At 44.6% G+C, this 19,985-nt stretch overlaps 1 long non-coding RNA gene across 1 annotated transcript; it reads left to right on the top strand.

Annotated features, from left to right (window-relative positions):
- The first annotated feature begins 1,122 nt into the window (after window positions 1-1,122).
- LOC143783097 (uncharacterized) lies at window positions 1,123-6,406 on the top strand. Its single transcript, XR_013217094.1, has 3 exons — window positions 1,123-1,150; window positions 3,692-3,929; window positions 4,034-6,406. It is a non-coding gene; the product is annotated as an uncharacterized LOC143783097 (long non-coding RNA).
- Window positions 6,407-19,985: the final 13,579 nt, after the last annotated feature.

Genomic DNA, 19,985 nt, shown 5'->3' with positions numbered 1-19,985 from the left:
AAATACGTGGCACGTGGCACTTAAATACGTGGCACTTAAATATGTGCCACGTGGCACTTAAATACGTGGCACGTGGCACGTGGCACTTTAATACGTGGCACGTGGCACTTAAATATGTGGCACGTGGCACTTAAATACATGGCACGTGGCATACGTGGCACTGAAATACGTGATACGTGGCACTTAAATACGTGGCAATATGACTGTCAGAAAATGTTCATTAAACGGTTAGGGGTGAGGTTAGGGGTAGAGTTAGGGTTAGGGTTTGGATCCCTTTATCACCTTGATGGTGGTGGGTGGCTTTTCAGTGTGTTTTCTGGTTTTTTTCTATAAAAACGCATGCGTTTTTAGCGCAAACAAACGCATGTGCTTAAAAACGCATGTGTTTACATAGACAGCAATGCTTTTTTTGCCGCGAAAAAACGCATGCGTTTTTTCGCGGCAAAAAAACGCGCAAGAAAATACTGCAGGTAGCATTTTTGAAAATGAACGCATGCAGACAAAAAACGCATGCGTTTGAAAACGCGACCAAACGCATGTGCAAAAAACGCATGCGTTTTCAATGTTAAATATAGAAAAAAAAACGCATGCGTTTTTTGTGCAAAAAACGCTGCAGACAAAAACGCAAGTGTGAAACCAGCCTTAGGCTACGTTCACATTAGCGGCGGGCGCCGCAGCGGCGGGCGCCGCAGCGGCGCCGCATGCGTCATGCGCCCCTATATTTAACATGGGGGCGCATGGACATGCGTCGCACTTGCGTTTTGCGCCGCATGTGTCGCTGCGGCGCCCGCGTCCGGGCGCAGAGGACGCAGCAGGTTGCATTTTTGCTGCGTCCAAAATCAATTAAAAAAAGGACGCATGCGGCGCAAAACGCAGCGTTGTGCATGCGTTTTGCTGCGTTTTTGTTTGCGTTGTGCGCTGCGGCGCCGACGCTGCGGCGCACAACGCAAATGTGAACGTAGCCTTAATCTTAGCCTCATTGTCATAGGAACCAATCACAGCGCAGCTTTCATGGCAGAGCAGTGGCTGAGCTAAATTCTGATTGGTGACTATGGCCTTCTAATTATGAGGCGATAGAGTCATGTGAGGCTATATAAGGAGCCGCTGAGAGGAACCACCCTCAGAGTTGTGGTGTCTCTGGAGTCTCCAGGTAATGGCTGGTTCTGCTGCTAGGCTTGTCTTCAGGCTGTCCTCTGCTCCTGAGGTTCCAATATTGACAGCAAGTGACCTAAGGGGCCACAACTGCTGGGGGCCAATGTTATAGCGGCTACATAGTGTCCTGGTGATAGGAAAGATGGGGCTGCTTCTCCTGGTGACCTTGCTTTATAGTATCTGCTCTGTGAGGGAAAGCTAGAAATCACAACGGGGCCCAGGAGACTGAGGGGCCACAAAGGCACCGCTATTATACATGTTATGTCTCACTCTGGGTGGGGCCCCTTGTACAGATGTGATGTTGGGGCCCCACAGCTGTAGACTAAAGCAGTTTTATTACCTTTTCCATATTTGGTCTCTAAATATTTCCAGAAATGTGGTGAACATGGCATCTCCTCTGCTTCTTGTTGTTCTCTGTCCTCGATGTGATTTCTGCCTTGATTTGGGGGTCTTTTCTTGGGTGGAGATTGGGTCTGAGTCTCGTTCCCTCACTGGATCCTCATGTTCCAGGTGTGGAATCTCCAGGAGAAATGGAGGCCGGACGTCTCCTTCTGAGCCGCCATTATAGCGGCTGACTCTCCTGCCTCCATATAGAGATCCCGAGCTGCCCCTCATTGTTGTCCTTAGGCCACGTTCACACTATCAGTATTTACCTCAGTATTCGTAAGCCAAAACCAGGGGACAATGACAAAAGCAAGTTTGTTGACGTGTTTCTTTTCTCCTTTTCCTTTGTTCCCCTCCTGATTTTGGTTACAAATACTGACCGTGTGAACGTGGCCTTATCCTGGTTCTCCATGATCCTGCTCGGTATGGTCCTCCATAGTGGCCGGGTCCTGCTCACACAGCTGAGAGCTCGTTAATGTGATAGACTGGAGCAGGAGATGCTGCAGATTGTGGAGTGACCGCAGCGATTTCTTACTAGAGACCACAGTTTTTGTCACTGAGCGCCATCCTGTTATACAGGAGAAGATTCTGCAGCTTGTGTAGTGATCGGAGAGACCGCTTTTAAGGCCACAATCACACGTTAAGTATTGAAGGTTTTTTACATCAGTATTTAAGACCAAACCAGGAGTGTGAATACAGAAGTGGTGACATGTTACTATTATACTCATCCTCTGATTGTTCCCCTCCTGGTTTTAGCTTACGAATACTGAACGTGTGAACAGCCTTATAGATAAGGAGATTGCAATTAATCTGATAAATCTGGATCCTTTTAACCCCTTCCCGACAGCCAGTTTGCTTTTTGCTTTGTTCCTCCTGTCTCTAATTGTCAAAACTTGCATATTTATCACAGACCAGACTATTTTATTGATCCCATTATGGATAGATGTGACTTTTTGATAATTTCTTAGTGCATTTTTTTTACGGCATTGCAATGACCAAAAAATATTTTCAGTTATAATTCTTCTCTATTTAGTTTAGTAATCTTATATTTTGATGGTAATTTTGTGAATGTGGTGATCCCACATGGTTTTTCCTATATAATACAATTTATTAAATCTCTATTTGTAATGAGGGGGTAAAGAGTGATTTGACCTTCTTTTTTTTTTTTTTTTTTTTTTTTTTTTTTTTTAATGTATTTGTTAGACCTCATGGTGGACTTGAAATCAATTCCTTAAAGTATTTGACAATCACAGGTTCGACAGAACTGATGGAGGTCTTCAATAGACTCTATCATTGCCTACAATCATATCTGTTCCACCTGTGATGGTTTAGAGGCCGATCCTGGCTGCGACATTCAGCCATTACCTGATGGGTACGGTGCGGGCTCAGCCTGAGCCTGCTCCATAGACCTACTGCTGACTTGCATCGTACCTGTATGGTGCATGTCGGGAAGGGGTTAATACTTCCAGGTCTTCTCATGTAACCTTAGGCTTGGATAAAGTATCCCACCCTTCCTTAGCATTTCTTCCATTTAAAAGTAAGAGACCCACCCAGGAGAAGTAGTCAACTTTTTTTTTTTCTGTTCTCTAAACCTTCTCCCTCTTAGAAAATTAATGTTTTTTTCTGCTAGTTATTTTTAATATTGGGGTGGAATACGGTGTTTCACAGTAATGGAAGAACCAGTTGACCTAAGGAAGTATCAGTCTTGCTTCTCCTGACAAACCCTTCATTAATCTGATGGGGGAGACACGTCGGGGAGGTTCTGTGGCCCCAGACTAAGGCCGGGGTCACACTTGCGAGTGTGATGTGAGAAACTTGCGCATCAATACCTGACACCTTGGACCAGAGTGTGCGACTGCATGTATTTCTATGCAGCTGAACGATCCGGTGTAAACCGCCAGCGACAGTGCCAGGTTCCCCTTTCTACCTTCACTAACACATTGTGACCCTGTAACCAGGACACGATCAAAGGGAGCTTCTTCATCTAAAAGGAAAATGTTGAGTGATTGTGGCAGAAGGTGCAGTAGAGCAGAAACCTGGAAGTGAAGGTGATGGCGGCAGTAAGAGCAGCGCAGGCTATGGGCTATAGAGCATCCCCTTCAGGGAGGGTTTTGTGAACTCTCATCTTATGACTTTATTTTTCTCATCTCTATAGAACAGGTGTCTTCTGGTGACAAAGCTGCAGAAATCTTCACACCCTGCATTATTACTTCTTTGGCCCAGTTACTCTTATGTTGGAGTGATGGAGAATTTAAGAAACTGCAGATCTGGACAAGAAATGTCTCTGAATCCCAGAGTCTTCCCAAAATGTGCTCTGTCCCTGGTAAAATTAACGAACCGCAAAACATCACAAATCTGAGCAGTCTGATTGGAGGAGACGCTACAGGATGAGGGTAGGTAGATGTTTAATCGCTGTGGATGGGGGGGTCCTATATAGATGCGTCACCAACAATGGGAGGATTACGCTAATGTCTAATCTCCTGCCTCACATTATCAGGTGGTGCCAAGCTGCCCCCCAGTGTTCCTGAGCAGCTCACTGCTGTATCCAAAGAAACACATGAGTCCGGACCCCACAACTTCCTGTAGAAGACTCTGCCTCCACCATGAAGAACCTACCTTGAGAGGACCATCTATGGAATGATGGCATTCTTCAGGATCCTCCTAGTTACGATGATGGCATCTCTCGTCCTTTCTGCTGCTGGATTTAAATAGAAGGAATTGCTCAGATCCTCCACGTTCTGAAGTTGCTGGTGATGTATCCCACCCCAAACAAGCCTATAGAAAAGCTACTTATGAAGAATCTCCCAGTCCCTGGTGGATTGCACCCATTGAATTCAATCCACGTTATGATGAAATGTATGGTCCCTTGTGACTGTTCTCCCAGATGGGTCCTCACACCGACACTGATGGTTTTGGTCTTAGAGCCATCCTGCTCCTTCCTCCACTGATGGTAATCACCCAATGATGTGCCGATCACTAAGGATCATCAATCATGGAGGACAGGACAGAGGCTGCCATGACAGCATCTCCATTCTCCATGAGGTGTAGCCACAGCTGCTGATGTTCTTCTGCCCCTCACTCCCTTGGCTAATTAATAATAATCTTTATTTTTATATAGTGCTAACATATTCCGCAGCGCTTTAGTTTTGCACACATTATCACTGTCCCCGATGGGGCTCACAATCCAAAGACATACATAGGGAATTTAGAATGTGGGAGGAAACCAGAGTGCCCGGAGGAAACCCACGCAAACACGGGGAGAACATACAAACTCCTTGCAGATGTTGTCCTTGGTGGGGTTTGAACCCAGGACTCCAGCGCTGCAAGGCTGCAGTGCTAACCAATGAGACACCGGGCTGCCCCCTAACATTATGACGGCCATGTCTGCTGTGTGATTTACATGGTGTCTTCTATCACTCACTTGTTCTTCTTCCTCCAGAATCCGCTTACTGATCTCCTAAGAAATACATAAACAAAGACCAGAGGTTGTGATGCCCCCGATATTGAGCAGGAGCATCGATGTTCTATGGGGGCACTTGGAGTATGAGCACGTGGAGCTTTTTTGAGACTGAAAAAAATTTTCTACTAGAAACCACTTCAGGAAGCCATGCAGGTTTGAAGAGGTTTGGGGTTTTTTTTCCACTGAAGTGTTTTTTTTTTTTTTGTTTTTTTTTTTGCAGCCTTTGGGGATAACATTGTTTTCAGTGTTATGTGCTGAGAGATTATTTTATTCTGAGTCTCTTGCTCTGTATTCTACAAAGATCTGTATTGTTCGGTGCACTGATAACTGCTATATGTTGTATTACTGTGTATGTTACTTTAAGAAGTCTGATTCTGCCCCTCACACTACCAGGGTGCAGACGGTTAATATCAGCACTTAGCAATGTAGAATAATCCAGAATGGTGGGAGGAATGAAGTTTATAGAAAGGTTCAGTCTGGAGTTCAGAGAAGTGTATTTCGCTATGCGGAGTATTTGTCTCCGGGAGTCGATGAGACAGCAGAGATCTGAGACATTGTCGTCCAGAACGGTCTGATAACCTCATATTACCTCATAAAGGGTTCATCAGTATGATGGCGCTACTGTCACTATGGTATTATGTAGTCAGGGCTGTATTGGTAAAACTGGTCTAATAGTAAATCCTGATTCCCTCCAGGCAGAGTAATATTTGTAACAGAGCCCCCCCCATCCCATCTGGAAAGATGATGGGGGGCAGCATTGATTCAAATGTCTGGACCTGCCTCCAATTCTGGTCATTACCACTTCTCCAGTGATCCTCCACCCGGCCTCCACGAATTTTATTTTTTATTTTATTTTTTTTCTGGGTGGGTATGGTCAGACGTGGCTTCCTTTGGGATATCCTCTGACGTCTGGGCACCAGCTTCTGTTTACTAAGGACTTGCTCTCCTGTGGCATCTGTGACCTTCCACCAGACTCATGACCCTGTCATCTGAGACTGGATGGAGACAGTTTGCCTCTGGACCTGGGTATTGATGTGAATAAATGTATAATGTTGGTTGTATGGGGCTTGTATGTAAACTAAAAAAAAAATGTTTGGGACATCTTGAAAAAAAGGTTTAAATGTAATCCTTCAGCAACTTCCACAGCAATTGAGTGCAAGAGATGTATTGACTGATATTGGTTGCAGTTTTGTATGTCCAGCAACAGTCGGTAACTACAATCAGGGCACCGGTCACCCACCGCCCCTCCCCCACTTATGCCATCATACCAGGTGCCAATGGTGTTGGAATGTCGGCCATGTTGGTTGTAAAACAGGACACTGCAATACAGAAGTGTTGGTGTACTATACAAGGGACTTGTTTCTTAATAATTTTCTTTTGTAAATTAAAAGAGCTAAATGAGTAAGGATACTAAGTGTGTGTGTGTGTGTGTGTGTGTGTGTGTGTGTGTGTGTCGTTGGGTTTGTAAATATTAAGTCAAATATCGGTTCTACATGCTGAGGGTCAAGTCACTTGGCCGACTAAAGTTCATTTCCATGATGAAGCTTTAAATTGTAAGAACTGATTGTTAAATGCTCATTTCATGATTTATCTTCCTTCGTAAAAGACTGCAGATAACCCGATGAATGAGCAAAATGCTCCTTAGCTCAGTGAAATTGTTTTATGCAGCATAAAAATCATTCTCCACGGTGCATCATCCTGTGTAAACGGGGATCTCACCAAGAACTATGGCAGCCTGTGTCCTGAGCGATCTCACCGAGAACTATGGCAGCCTGTGTCCTGAGCGATCTAGTGTAGGGTGTTCTGGGCGCTTCATTTTGCTTTGTCTTCTTAGACATTGAAGTGACCGCAGATGGTAAACTTTTAACCACTGGTTGTATCATGTTGCCGGTCGTTCCGCCTAAACGGACCCTTGGACTTATTTAGTTATAAGAACAAGGACAATAGTTTACAGGGAAGAGCAGTTTATTAAGAGTATAATAAACAAGCAAAAAAAAACTACTTACAAAAGTTGGGGGAAGAATTGAAGACATGCTGCTGGTTCCTTTATGGACATTAGCGGGGCATGTACTCGGCATGCGTGGAGTATCCTGGGATGTCTAACACTGTTCTGTTGGGGCCAGAAATTGACAAAATGACTCACTTCCAGGGACTGTGGGGGAGGGGTAATTGTGGCCATAGATTATATAGAAGTACTGAAAAAAGATTAGAATACGATGTGTAGGAATACAGAGGAAAGAATGATGTTGGTATGAAGTGAGTGAATACTGGGAGAGGTCACCACATTAGGAGCTATGAATTTTGAATAAGATGTTGGAAGGTTCCATAGAATCATTGGGAAAGACTGAGGTCTGGAGACGAGTTGACTGGAGCAGCAGGTTCTGGTTTTGGTATGATGGATCTGTTTGGAAAAGGATGACGGTCTGCAGGCCTTTAAGGAGGTCTAGAAAAAATAAAATAAAATAGGGGATAGATGTCCTGTCTGGTGACCAGTGTTCTGGAGCTCCATGGTGTTGGGAGGAATCTGACTCATCCACTGGCCAGAAGTTTCCTTTTAGAGTCCTCTACCGTACAATACGGCTGAATGCTGTGCAATAAAACAGCATAGCACTCGGCCTAGTCTTACTCTATGCTGAATTGGCATGTGAGCACAATCACAGCGAGCTACGACTGGCAGAGACTCGGCTCGCTCACATCCATATAAGTCTATAGGTGCAAGTGACACAACGCACAGCACTCGGATATCTTCCGAGTGTGGTGCGCTATATGCTGACACCGGTAGTGGAGGAGAGAACTCTTTATGGCGCTTATTGGTGTCACCAAGTCATGTATCGTGCACATTCCCCACTTCACCATGACCTGAGGTATGATTATGGAAACATGAATGATAAATGAATTTATCCTGTCCAGGTAGACACATTACCTTAGAAACAAAATTTAAGCATGAGGAAAAATCGTCTAATTGTTCAGTGTTTGTACCATTAAATGCCAAATCTGTGTACTGTAATTGATAGAACAATTGTGTATGACTAACAGGAATTCCCAGAACCATTATAGGAACCAGGGTTTCTTCTCTTCCCAAAACTGGAATCCATGATGTTCCTACACAAATGTTCTGTTCACATCCTAACCACTTATTACCCACAAATCTGTATGATTTTAACGCAAAATTATATTTTGTAGGGAAATATCTCATTAATCCTAAAGGTGTAATTCCACTTTGTAATGCTTGTACAATCATTTTCAGATTGGTGGAATATTCAATCTGAATTTCTAAATGTGTTGGCCACTTGAGATTCCTGTTCACTTTCCATTAACCCCTTTCTGACATCAGACGTACTATCCCGTTGAGGTGACGTGGGCCCGTATGACCATTGACGGGATAGTACGTCATATGCGATCAGCTGCACTCACGGGGGGGAGCAGCCAATAGCGGCCAGGTGTCAGCTGGTTATCACAGCTGACATCCGGCACTGTGCCAGGAGCGGTCACGGACCGCTTCCCCATTAACCCCCGGAACACTGCAAGCAATCGCTGCTTTCCGTTGGTATAGTGAAGCATTGTGCAGGGAGGGGGCTCCCTGTGTGATTCCTTATGACCCTCATAACTCGATGTGATCGTGTTGTTCCAAGGGTCTCCGTCCTCCTCCCTGCAGGCCCCTGGATCCAAGATGGCCTTGGGGTCTTGCAGGGAGGTGGCTTGCCGACGCCTGCTGAGAGCAGGCTCTGGGAAGCCTGCAGCACTGCTTGTCAGATCACTGATCTGACAGTGCTGTGCAAAGTGTCAGATCAGCGACCTGACAATATAGTGATGTCCCACCCTGGGACAAAGTAAAAAAGTTAAAAAATAAATAAAAAAATTGTGTAAATATTTTTTAAAAATCCTAAATAAAGAGAAAAAAAATATTATTCCAATAAATGCATTTCTTTATGAAAATAAAAGTACATATTTAGTATCACCGCATCCGTCCGTAACGACCCAATATAAAACTGTCCTACTAGTTAACCTCTTCAGTGAACACTAAAAAAAAAAAAAAGCAAAAAAACAATGTTTTATCATACCGCCGAACACAGTGGAATAACAAGTGATCAGAAAAAGACGGATATAAATAAGCATGACCCGAAGAATAAAACAAACTTTTATCTAATTCTATCAAAGGCAGAACAGTATAAACACCCCAACCCCAAAAATAAATTCATCAATTGCTGGTTTTTGATAATTCTGCCTAAACAAAATTGAAATACAAAGTGATCAAAAAATGTAATGTGTCCAAAAATGGTACCAATAAACATAAACTCGTCCCGTGAAAAACAAGACCTCACATGACTGTGGACCAAAATATGGAGAAAATATAGCTCTCAAAATGTGGTGACACGACTATTTTTTTGCAATAAAAAGCATCTTTTAGTGTAACAGCTGACAAACAATCTGCTATAAAAACCCGCTATAAATAGTAAATCAAACCCCGTTTATCACCCCCTTAGTTAGGGAAAAATACCAAAATATAAAAATGAATTATTTCCATTTTCCAGGTTAGGGTTTGGATTACGGTTGGGTCATGGGTGGGGTTAGGGGTGGGGTTAAGGTTGGAGTTAGAATTGGGGGAGTTTACACTGTTTAGGCACAAGGGGATCTGCAAATGCAACGTGACATCCGATCTCAATTCCAGCCAATTCTGCATTGAAAAAGTAAAACTGCGCTCCGTCCCTTCCGAGCTCTGCCGTGCGCCCAAACAGTAATTTTCTCCCACATATGGGGTATCAGCGTACTCAGGACAAACTAAACAACTTTTGTGATCCAATTTCTCCTGTTACCCTTGGGAAAATAAGAATTCGGGGGCTAAAAAATCATTTGTGTGGGAAAAAATTATTTTCACGGCTCTGCGTTATAAACTTTAGTGAAACACTAGGGGTTCAAAGTTCTCACAACACATCTAGATATGTTCCATAGGTGGCCTAGTTTCCAAAATGGGGTCACTTGTGGGGGTTTCCACTGTTTAGGCACATCAGGGGCTCTCCAAACGCGACATGGTGTCTGATCTCAATTCCAGCCAATTCTGTGTTGAAAAAGTAAAATGGCGCTCCTTCTCTTCCAAGCTCTCCCATGCGCCCAAACAGTGGTTTACTCCCACATATGGGGTATCAGCGTACTCAGGATAAACTGTACAACAATTTTTGTGGTCCAATTTCTCCTGTTACCCTTGGTAAAATAAAAAAATACTTCAGATCCAATTTGTTTTATTTTGTGAAAAATAAAAATGTTAATTTTTTTTTAAAAAACATTTCAAAAATTCCTGTTATACACCTGAAGGGTTAAACTTCTTGAATGTGGTTTTGAGCACCTTGAGTTGTGCAGTTTTTAGAATGGTGTCACTTCTGGGAATTTTCTCATATAGACCCCTCTGACTTCAAAGTGACTTCAAATGTGATGTGGTCCCCCCAAAAATAAATGATGTTATAAAAATGAGAAATCGCTGGTCAAATTTAAACCCTCATAACTCCCTCATGAAAAAAAAAATGTTGGTTCCAAAATTGTGCTGATGTATAGTAAACATGTGGGAAATGTTACTTAAGTATTTTGTGTGATATATCTCTGATTTAAGGGCATGAAAGTTGGAAAAGTGCAAAATTTTCGCCAAATTTCCGTTTTGGTGTTATTTGCAAATAAACACAAGTAATATCAAAAATTGTACCATGATCATGAAGTACAATATGTCCCGAGAAAACAATGTCCGAATCACCAGGATCCATGGAAGCACCAGAGTTATAACGTCCATAAAGGGACAGTGGTCAGAATGGTAGAAATTGGCCCGGTCATTAACGTGCAAACCACTTGTCACGACTCCACACCTCTGCCACCAATGTCACGGATTCACACCGTGACATCACCCCTACGTCACGGATCGGGGTGACTTTAGGCCAACAGACGGCTATCACATGTGCAGGGGGGCTTATCTTAGTTATCCCTCCACTGCTACAATGTGATGAAAAACACACACAAGGCTATTGACCTCTTGGCTTACAGCAGGGGCTTATTTTAGGCTACGTTCACATTTGCGTTGTGTGCAGCGTCGGCTTCGCAACGCATGCAAAACGCAGCAGAACGCAGCATTTTGTGACGCATGCGTTCACTTTTTTAGCGCAAAAAATGCAACATGCTGCGTCCTCTGCGCCCTGACGCTTGCTCCAAAAAACGCATGCATCACAAAACACAACACAACGCATGTCCATGCGCCCCCCATGTTAAATATAGGGGCGCATGACGCATGCGTCGCCGCGGCTGCGCCCGACGCAATGCAAATGTGAACGTAGCCTTAGTTATCCCACTGCTCTTCAATATACCACGAACTGCAGGGATTTATGTATATCCCACTTACTGTTCCACTTGAAACCTGCAGCTCTCTGGCGCCCCTTTACCCTCAGGTCAGATTAGGTACTGCACCTAGGATAATTAGTCACCAGAAAGGCTGCCTGCTATGTACTGGCTATTGGGCACGCTGCAGCGAGGTGATTTAACTACTCCTGCTCAGGCAGGAACAATAATTATCAATGTCGCCGTCACTACAACGACTCCCAAAGGCCTGCACACGGTATTGCTGCCACCAGCTTTGATTAAACGGGTCCGAAGCGAACCCAAAACAGTAGCGTAATTCCCTTCAGAAGGCTTAAGGTACGTTTTAGAACAGGAAGAACGAACTAGTATTAAATATTATACTCCATAAAGTTTAGGCAGTGTTTATCGCTGTGTCTGACACGCAGCAGCGATCAGGGACCCTGCTGAGAATCGTACGTCGTAGCAGATCGTTTGGAACTTTCTTTCGTCGCTGGATCTCCCGCTGTCATCGCTGGATCGTTGTGTGTGACAGCGATCCAGCGATGCGTTCGCTTGTAACCAGGGTAAACATCGGGTTACTAAGCGCAGGGCCGTGCTTAGTAACCCGATGTTTACCGTGGTTACCAGCGTAAACGTAAAAAAAAAAAAAACAGTACATACTCACATTCCGGTGTCTGTCCCCCGGCGTTCTGCTTCTCTGCACTGTGAGTGCCGGCCGGAAAGCGAGCACAGCGGTGACGTCACCGCTGTGCTTTCCGGCTGGCGCAGACAGTGCAGAGAAGCAGAACGCCGGGGGACGGACACCGGAATGTAAGTATGTACTGTTTTTTTTTTGTTTTTTTTTTTTTTTGTTTTTTTTTTCTTTTACGCTGGTAACCACGGTAAACATTGGGTTACTAAGCGCGGCCCTGCGCTTAGTAACCCAATGTTTACCCTGGTTACCCGGGGACTTCAGCATCGTTGGTCGCTGGAGAGCGGTCTGTGTGACAGCTCTCCAGCGACCACACAGCGACTTACCAACAATCACGGCCAGGTCGTATCGCTGGTCGTGATCGTTGGTAAATCGTTTAGTGTGACAGTACCCTAAGGAAAGATAGGGCACCCCCTAGTCTGAGGGGCAGTTCAGGGGCCCTGGTTCCTCATCTCCTGATTTCCCATTGCTTCCTGTGACCATAGTAGCATCTTGTAGACGTGATACAGAAGATCCCAATACACCAGCAATATTCAACACCATCTTTTCAAGGACTTAATTCAAACTTTTGTGAATCTTAACCCATTTACTTCCAATATCTTCCAGATCTGATTTGTGTATGAATGTCCATAGTGTTATTTAGACTTCTCACTGTTACTAATCCCCCCCAAAAAAAACCCTCCTAACACTCCCCTCTTACTTCTAACCTGTGAAGTTCTTTTCCCAAACCATTGTTCTATTTCCGTGTTAATGAGATGTGATAGTCCCAGTGTCAATCTAGAAGAGATTTTTCAGTTAGACATGTTAACAATCCATATCATAGTCATAAACTCCTCATTTCGTAACAAAGGTTTAGATTGGAATTGATTTGGAAAGGAGATGGTTGAAAGCTTGTCTGCGTGCATACACTATCTACTGCTGACCATACATTTACATCTTTACATTGTTTTTTTGTTTGTTTTTTTTTTTTGTTAAAATGCAGCATTGGTAAAGTTTAGAATCCTTAGTAGATGGATGATCTACAGAAAAAATTAAATTTATTCAACCATTTACAATTACCAGATTGACCACTGATAACATTTGTGGCCCATTTGAAAAACTTCCCATAAATCTATTTTTGGTCCATGTTAACAGATTCTGAAGGTAACGCTAACCTAGTGTTGCATTTTAAGTGAAGCTGGCCTATTTTCTTGACTATGTACTGCTTGTGGTGTAACCCTTACTTCTGGAGCCATAGATTCGATTCAATTCAAAGCTTTACTGGCAGGACCAAATAAACACTAGTTTTGCCAGAGCATGTGTACAGTAGGGATTATGGGGATAATGGGTTGGACTGTAGGAAAGATGAATGGGGCACAGGGTGGGGGCTAAGGAAGTCCATGGCATATCATGGCTGTCTTTTTCGCAGCCTTTAGCACGCACACATACTGCGCTATCTCCACCGCGCTCTTCTTCCCCCAGCAGGATATGTTTTCTCTTCCTCCTTCATGGAGCTGAAATCCGGGAAGAGATCGGAGATTCGCCTGAAGTGAGGGTCCCTCACTGAGTATTTGGTACAGTGTAGCAGGAAGTGGGACTCATCCTCCAGGTCAGTGTGTGTTGGCAGTCTGTCCTCCCTGGCCTTGTATCTGTCTGTGCCGGCCGACCCCTATGGCCAGATTGTGGGCATTGAGTCTATACCTGCTCAGGATCTGACTGTCTCTGGGGTCTGAGAGTTTGGCTCCATATCTGGAGTCTGTGGTCTCTGTAGTCTGTGGGACAAGGTCAGTTTCTGTGAGCTGCTGATCTCGTTCCTTCAGTCAGATGTACCTATCCTGCCCCTCCTCTACCATCTTCCTGATTCTGGCTTTGTCAGGTTGCGATTAGGAGCGCCCCCACGTAAGGGCAATGGGGTACTTGGTACTGGGTCCTTCGGTTCAGGAGATGTCACGGTGGACTGACCCGGTCCGTGGCCCTTTGAGGGGTGTCCAATGAATGGAGTTTGTATAATGTTTGTGATGCTAACTGTGGTATTTGGTCAGGGTGACCGACGCTGCTTAGGGGTCTGCTTTGGTGATGTTATGGCAGCTAGATGGTATACCTTGCCACAGGTGAAGTGTACCCCAGGGCTTCCCAGATGTGTGGATGGTGTGAGGCGCAATAAAGAACGAGGACACTAGGTTGCAGTCTCTTTACCTTTTTTACTGAAGGCTTCAGTGTCCTCAGTCCAGGGCACCGGATCACAGGGTAGGCTGAGTCCGGCCGGTCAGAAGGCAAATCCAGAGTCTCCTTGTCCAGGTGGAATTCAATAGACTTCCTATGCGCACAGTAACACAGTAGGTCCTCACTTGCTTAAGCTCTAATAAGGTCCTCTGTTATTACTCTTCTCTGTTCCCCGTGGTCGGATAGAACAAAACCCGTATGACTGAAGGCCTGAGGCTTGTTTATAGGGACCCTAGAGACGCCCTGACCCCCCACAAGTTGCCACCGTGTCTTCTTAGGTATTAAGGTCAGGCAACCAATTTGAAATTGACTGTCCTGCCAGTCTCTGAAGCAATGGCGTAGAGCACTTTACTCCCTTGGTATTCTGGCTACCGGATTGCGCACCAGAAGGATGCCGCTTCTCTCAGCTACTATCCTCTGGTATCCACTTGTTGCTATGCCTTTGTTTCTCCCTCACTACAACACACTTCCTGTCAATGTCTCTTCCTTTGGATGCTACCGCACGTGGGGCAGGTGCAGCTCCGTGGACCCTCGTCCTCCAGAGACCGCAGTCTGGATCTGGCTGGAGGTCACTCCAGCCAGCTTCTGCCAAACTCCGTCAGGCTCTGACTGTCTGGGTGAAGCCCAGTCAGCTTCTGACTCGGTGTTGCTTGGGCAAAGCCCAGTCAGCTTCTCCTAACTTCCTAACCAACCCACCAGTTTTACCTATATGGGAGTGGCCTAGTAGATAGAACCTTTGCTCCCCCTGGTGGCCTGAAGTGTGTGTGTGTGTGTGTGTGTGTGTGTGTTTCATTGTGATACCTGGACAGAAGATCGTTTATTGCCATCAGACGTAATATTGCTCCCCCAGGTGGAAGAACAACATTACTGCAACGACCAGGACTCTGGGGCGCTGCATTAGCTTGACTGTTCAGTCAGGTTGGGTTTGGGTGGAATGTTCCGGGGGTCCTGGTTTGTGGGGACCACCTATATGTAGCATTGTGCAAAAAGAAAAGGCTATAAGAAGCCACAGCCAGCTCACCAATCCAGGCAGGCGCACGGAACATAATCTTGGACTAAGATGGATATACATAACGAAGTAAGGAAGGCGTTCCAGCTCCATAAAATTCAAATGCTTTATTTCTGCATGAAAAATAGGTGTAGTACAAACAGTCCTTGCCTTAGCGCAAAAGTCCAAGTACAGAGTACATGCGACGCGTTTTGATCGTACCCGATCTTAGTCAATGCATGATCATGCATTGACTAAGATCGGGTACGATCGAAACGCATCGCATGTACTCTGTACTTGGACTTTTGCGCTAAGGCAAGGACTGTTTGTACTACACCTATTTTTGGTTTCAAAATAATTTATTAGGTTTTGATCTTTAAACATGGGTAGGGTAATTTAGGGTGGGGAGGGGGGGAGGGGGAACGGGGTAAGAAGCAAGGGGTAGGTAGATCCCCTATAACATTTGGGGATACTGAACAGGAACTATGTACAGTTTGATCAGTTGAGACTGACTACATTGCTTTCATGTACAACATTATATAGAGTTTTAGTTCTGCATATAGTAATGACATTTATAGCTATAATGAATATTACATGGCTTAACATGGATAGAGATGGAAAACACAGTTTGATTGGTGTATCTCACTGGAAGTTTTGATAGGTCCGTGGGAGAGTAAGGTAAGTGAGAGTCTAACTTGATTGGTTGGTGAGTGAGGGTTTGACAACTATCTCATGTGATAGGAGTAGGGAATTGATGATCCCATCTTGCCCACTTCTTTGTGAATTTTTTGCATTGGTCATTGGCTATAGCAAAATGGAATTCGTGGGATCTGTGTAAAGAGATTCTCGTGATAATATCATTTATTGAGGGAGTTTGCTGTGTTTTCCATAGGGAAGCAATATAATTTTTAACTACTAAACATATATGCAATATCAGTAATTTCAGATTATGTTCGAGCTGACCGAGTCCAAGGGACAACAAAGCACCCTGAGGCTTCAATTCAAAGTGTTCGTCAGTAAGTTTATCTATTATCTCTTTTGAGGTTTTCTTCCAAATGGGTTTAACTGAAGGGCAACTCCAAAAAATGTGCATTATGTCGCCCTTCTGGCCGCATCCTCTCCAGCATTGAGCAGAATTAATGGTGTCCATATGAGCTAGTCTACTAGGGGTATAGTACCATCTCGAAACCGTTTTGAAGTGGGTCTCTTGTAATGACATAGAGATGGTGGACTGACAAGTGGCAGTGAATGCCTCCTCCCAGTCCTCTATGTTAAAAGTGTTCTTTGTGTCTTGTTCCCATTTTGCCATTGGGGGGGTTTTAGATAGATTGTGATCTGAATTATAGTTATTATAGATGAATTTGTGACTCCAGAATATAGGATGTCCAATATTACTCAAAAGTTTAATGGAGGCTTCAGAGAATTTGGGTTTTTTCTCCAAGAAAGATTCTATATTTCTCTTGAGTATCAAGAACTCAAGGAAGGAAGAAGAGGATGTATTGTATTGACCCTTTAGAGTTAGAAAGCTTAGGAATGTTTCTCCTGTATGACTACACCTATTTTTAATGGAGAAATAAAGCATTTGAATTTTATGGAGCTGGAACGCCTTCCTTACTTCGTTATATATGTAGCATTGCTTTATGGTGATGGGAGCTTGGGTTACTACTCTGTAGGTGAGCCTGGAAGGGCAGGGCCCTCTTCAGGACTGCTAGGTGCAGTGGGAATCTGACCAACTCTGCCCAGCAGGCACTGTTGGTGGTGCTCTGATGGACCTGGAGAAGGTACTTACAGCATTCCAGGTGGAATATTTCTGTTGGACTGGAATCCTACTTTGACCAGTCTGGGTATGTGCAAGGGCCCCAGACTTCACTGCCGTACAGGAGTATTGGGGTGATTATATCATCGAAGATTTTTAGCCAGACCCTCACTGATATTTCCATTTTGGATATGGATGTTCTTGTTTTGTGCTCATGTGGTTCAAAAGTACCCTGAAGGATTTGTCTTGGAGTTGGTTTGAAGTTTGGTGGAGATGTATCTGCTTCTTCCTCTTGAGGATGGTTTTGTATTGCCTTTGTATGTTGTCGTAGGCATCCCTCAGACCCAGATGGTTGGGGTCTGTTTCTTGTTTTGAGGCTGTTCTCAGGGTTTTCCATACAGCTTTACATTCTCAGTCAAGCCAACCATTGGTCTGTTTTTCTTTTGGCTTTTTATAGTGGATTTTAAGGTCGGACAGTTCGGCTATGGTGTACACTCACCGGCCACTTTATTAGGTACACCATGCTAGTAACGGGTTGGACCCCCTTTTGCCTTCAGAACTGCCTCAATTCTTCGTGGCATAGATTCAACAAGGTGCTGGAAGCATTCCTCAGATTTTGGTCCATATTGACATGATGGCATCACACAGTTGCCGCAGATTTGTCGGCTGCACATCCCAAAGATGCTCCATACAAGGCAGGGTGGATCCATGCTTTCATGTTTACGCCAAATTCTGACCCTACCATCCGAATGTCGCAGCAGAAATCGAGACTCATCAGACCAAGCAACGTTTTTCCAATCTTCTACTGTCCAATTTCGATGAGCTTGTACAAATTGTAGCCTCAGTTTCCTGTTCTTAGCTGAAAGGAGTGGTACCCGGTGTGGTCTTCTGCTGCTGTAGCCCATCTGCCTCAAAGTTCGACGCACTGTGCGTTCAGAGATGCTCTTAGGCCTACCTTGGTTGTAACGGGTGGCGATTTGAGTCACTGCCTTTCTATCAGCTCGAACCAGTCTGCCCATTCTCCTCTGACCTCTGGCATCAACAAGGCATTTCCGCCCACAGAACTGCCGCTCACTGGATTTTTTTTCTTTTTCGGACCATTCTCTGTAAACCCTAGAGATGGTTGTGCGTGAAAATCCCAGTAGATCAGCAGTTTCTGAAATACTCAGACCAGCCCTTCTGGCACCAACAACCATGCCACGTTCAAAGGCACTCAAATCACCTTTCTTCCCCATACTGATGCTCGGTTTGAACTGCAGGAGATTGTCTTGACCATGTCTACATGCCTAAATGCACTGAGTTGCCGCCATGTGATTGGCTGATTAGAAATTAAGTGTTAACAAGAAGTTGGACAGGTGTACCTAATAAAGTGGCCAGTGAGTGTAGAATATATCATTGAGGTCTTTTGTAGCTTGGTTCATTCCTTCTGGGTTAGGCTTGTTCTCATAGTTGTAGAAGTGGTGGCGCATCTCCTGTATTCTGGGTCTGCTGGGAGCCTCTTGATATTTTATTGCGGACATCTTGGACCATTTATAGGATGGAGGAAGGTTGAAGAGGCCATTCTGCTGAGGCGTTTGTCGATGGTTTCTTTGTAGATTCCATGTATAGAAGTTGGCTGTGATCCGACAGGTGCGTTTGTGGGGTAACTATGAAGCTGCCGATATTTACCATATCTTTAATGGCATAGTCTATTACACTCCTACGTGGGAGTTTAATGTATATCTTCCTATGGAGTCTCCCTTGGTATGGCCATTAAGAATATGAATTCCTAAACTTCTACATGGGTTCAAAATCTTTGCTACTCCTGTTGACTGTACTTTGGTAGCTGTTTCTCTCCATGTGTACGAAGTCATTGCAGTCTCTCTGCTCCAAATATGTAGATGTTTAAATCTGTGGTCAAAATCTTTCTCTCCCAGTTCTTACATTGAGGTCTCCAAAGATGAGAACTTTGCCTGGGGCCTGATAATGGGCAGCGTCTCCTTGTAAAATCTCAAAGCTTTCTGGCTTAGGCCCCAGTCCAGAGCCTCTCACCTAGCCAAATCAGTTCTCATGCTTTGCACTGACGAGGGCCAACAGCCCGAAACACCGTGTCTGCGAATTGAGATACTGATTTGGCTTTTATCCTAAGTCATATTGCACGACTCGTTAAAGGGTTGATTGTGACTTGTAGGATCGCTACTTCCAATAGGTGGCGCTATAGAGTGAAGTCCTCTTTTTTTCAGCAGAGGCAATTTGCATGGATTGAAGTAGGGTGACTCTGGTGGTGGTATATACAGTAGATGGCACACACAGCATCAGACTGAGCGGTGAGGATGGAACTGCTGATTCTAAACCATATGTGGCTGTCTCCTCTCTTCACCAGTTTGTTGTACTGGTGAAGCTTTGTCGGATAATTAAAAAAATATATATATTTTATTTAATTTATATAGCGCCAACATATTCCGCAGCACTTTAAATTATAGAGGAGATTTGCACAGACAATAGACATTACAGCATAACAATAAACACAGATCAAAACTGATTCCAAGAAGAATGAGGGCCCTGCTCGCAAACTTACAATCCGAGGAAAAGGGGAGATGAGTTGCCTGCCAGTCGTGGGGTATTCTGTACCAGGTCCAGAACTCGCAGGGGGATGTCATGGTGGCGGCAACCCGGTCCGTGGCCCTGGGCGCCCAAGTAAAAGTCTTTAAAGGGTGTTTTGGGAATAAAGTTTGTTCGTGATGCCACATGTGGTGGTCGGTCAGTAGGGAATATGGCGCCCCCGCTCCTCGGCAGCTTACCCTTTTATCCCTTAAAAAAAACCCTAGTATACACACCAATGGGGGATACCTAGGTGGTACCTAGTCAGAAAAAGTCAGAGACTAACAAGGTGATGGCAGATCCTCATTGCTCCCACTTATCTGTAATCATGTATCGCCTCGACGCGTTTCCCTCCCCTAATGTAGTTCCTCAGGAGGCATATGGGGTTATCCGTGTCTTCTGACATCAGATTCAAATAGCGCCTGGTTGCAGGGCCACC

Source organism: Ranitomeya variabilis, chromosome 6 (assembly GCF_051348905.1).
Source record: "Ranitomeya variabilis isolate aRanVar5 chromosome 6, aRanVar5.hap1, whole genome shotgun sequence".
In the NCBI taxonomy this organism is placed as follows: domain Eukaryota; kingdom Metazoa; phylum Chordata; class Amphibia; order Anura; family Dendrobatidae; genus Ranitomeya; species Ranitomeya variabilis.
Note: the sequence above shows the minus strand (reverse complement) of the source record. Positions and strands in the feature narration are given on the sequence as shown.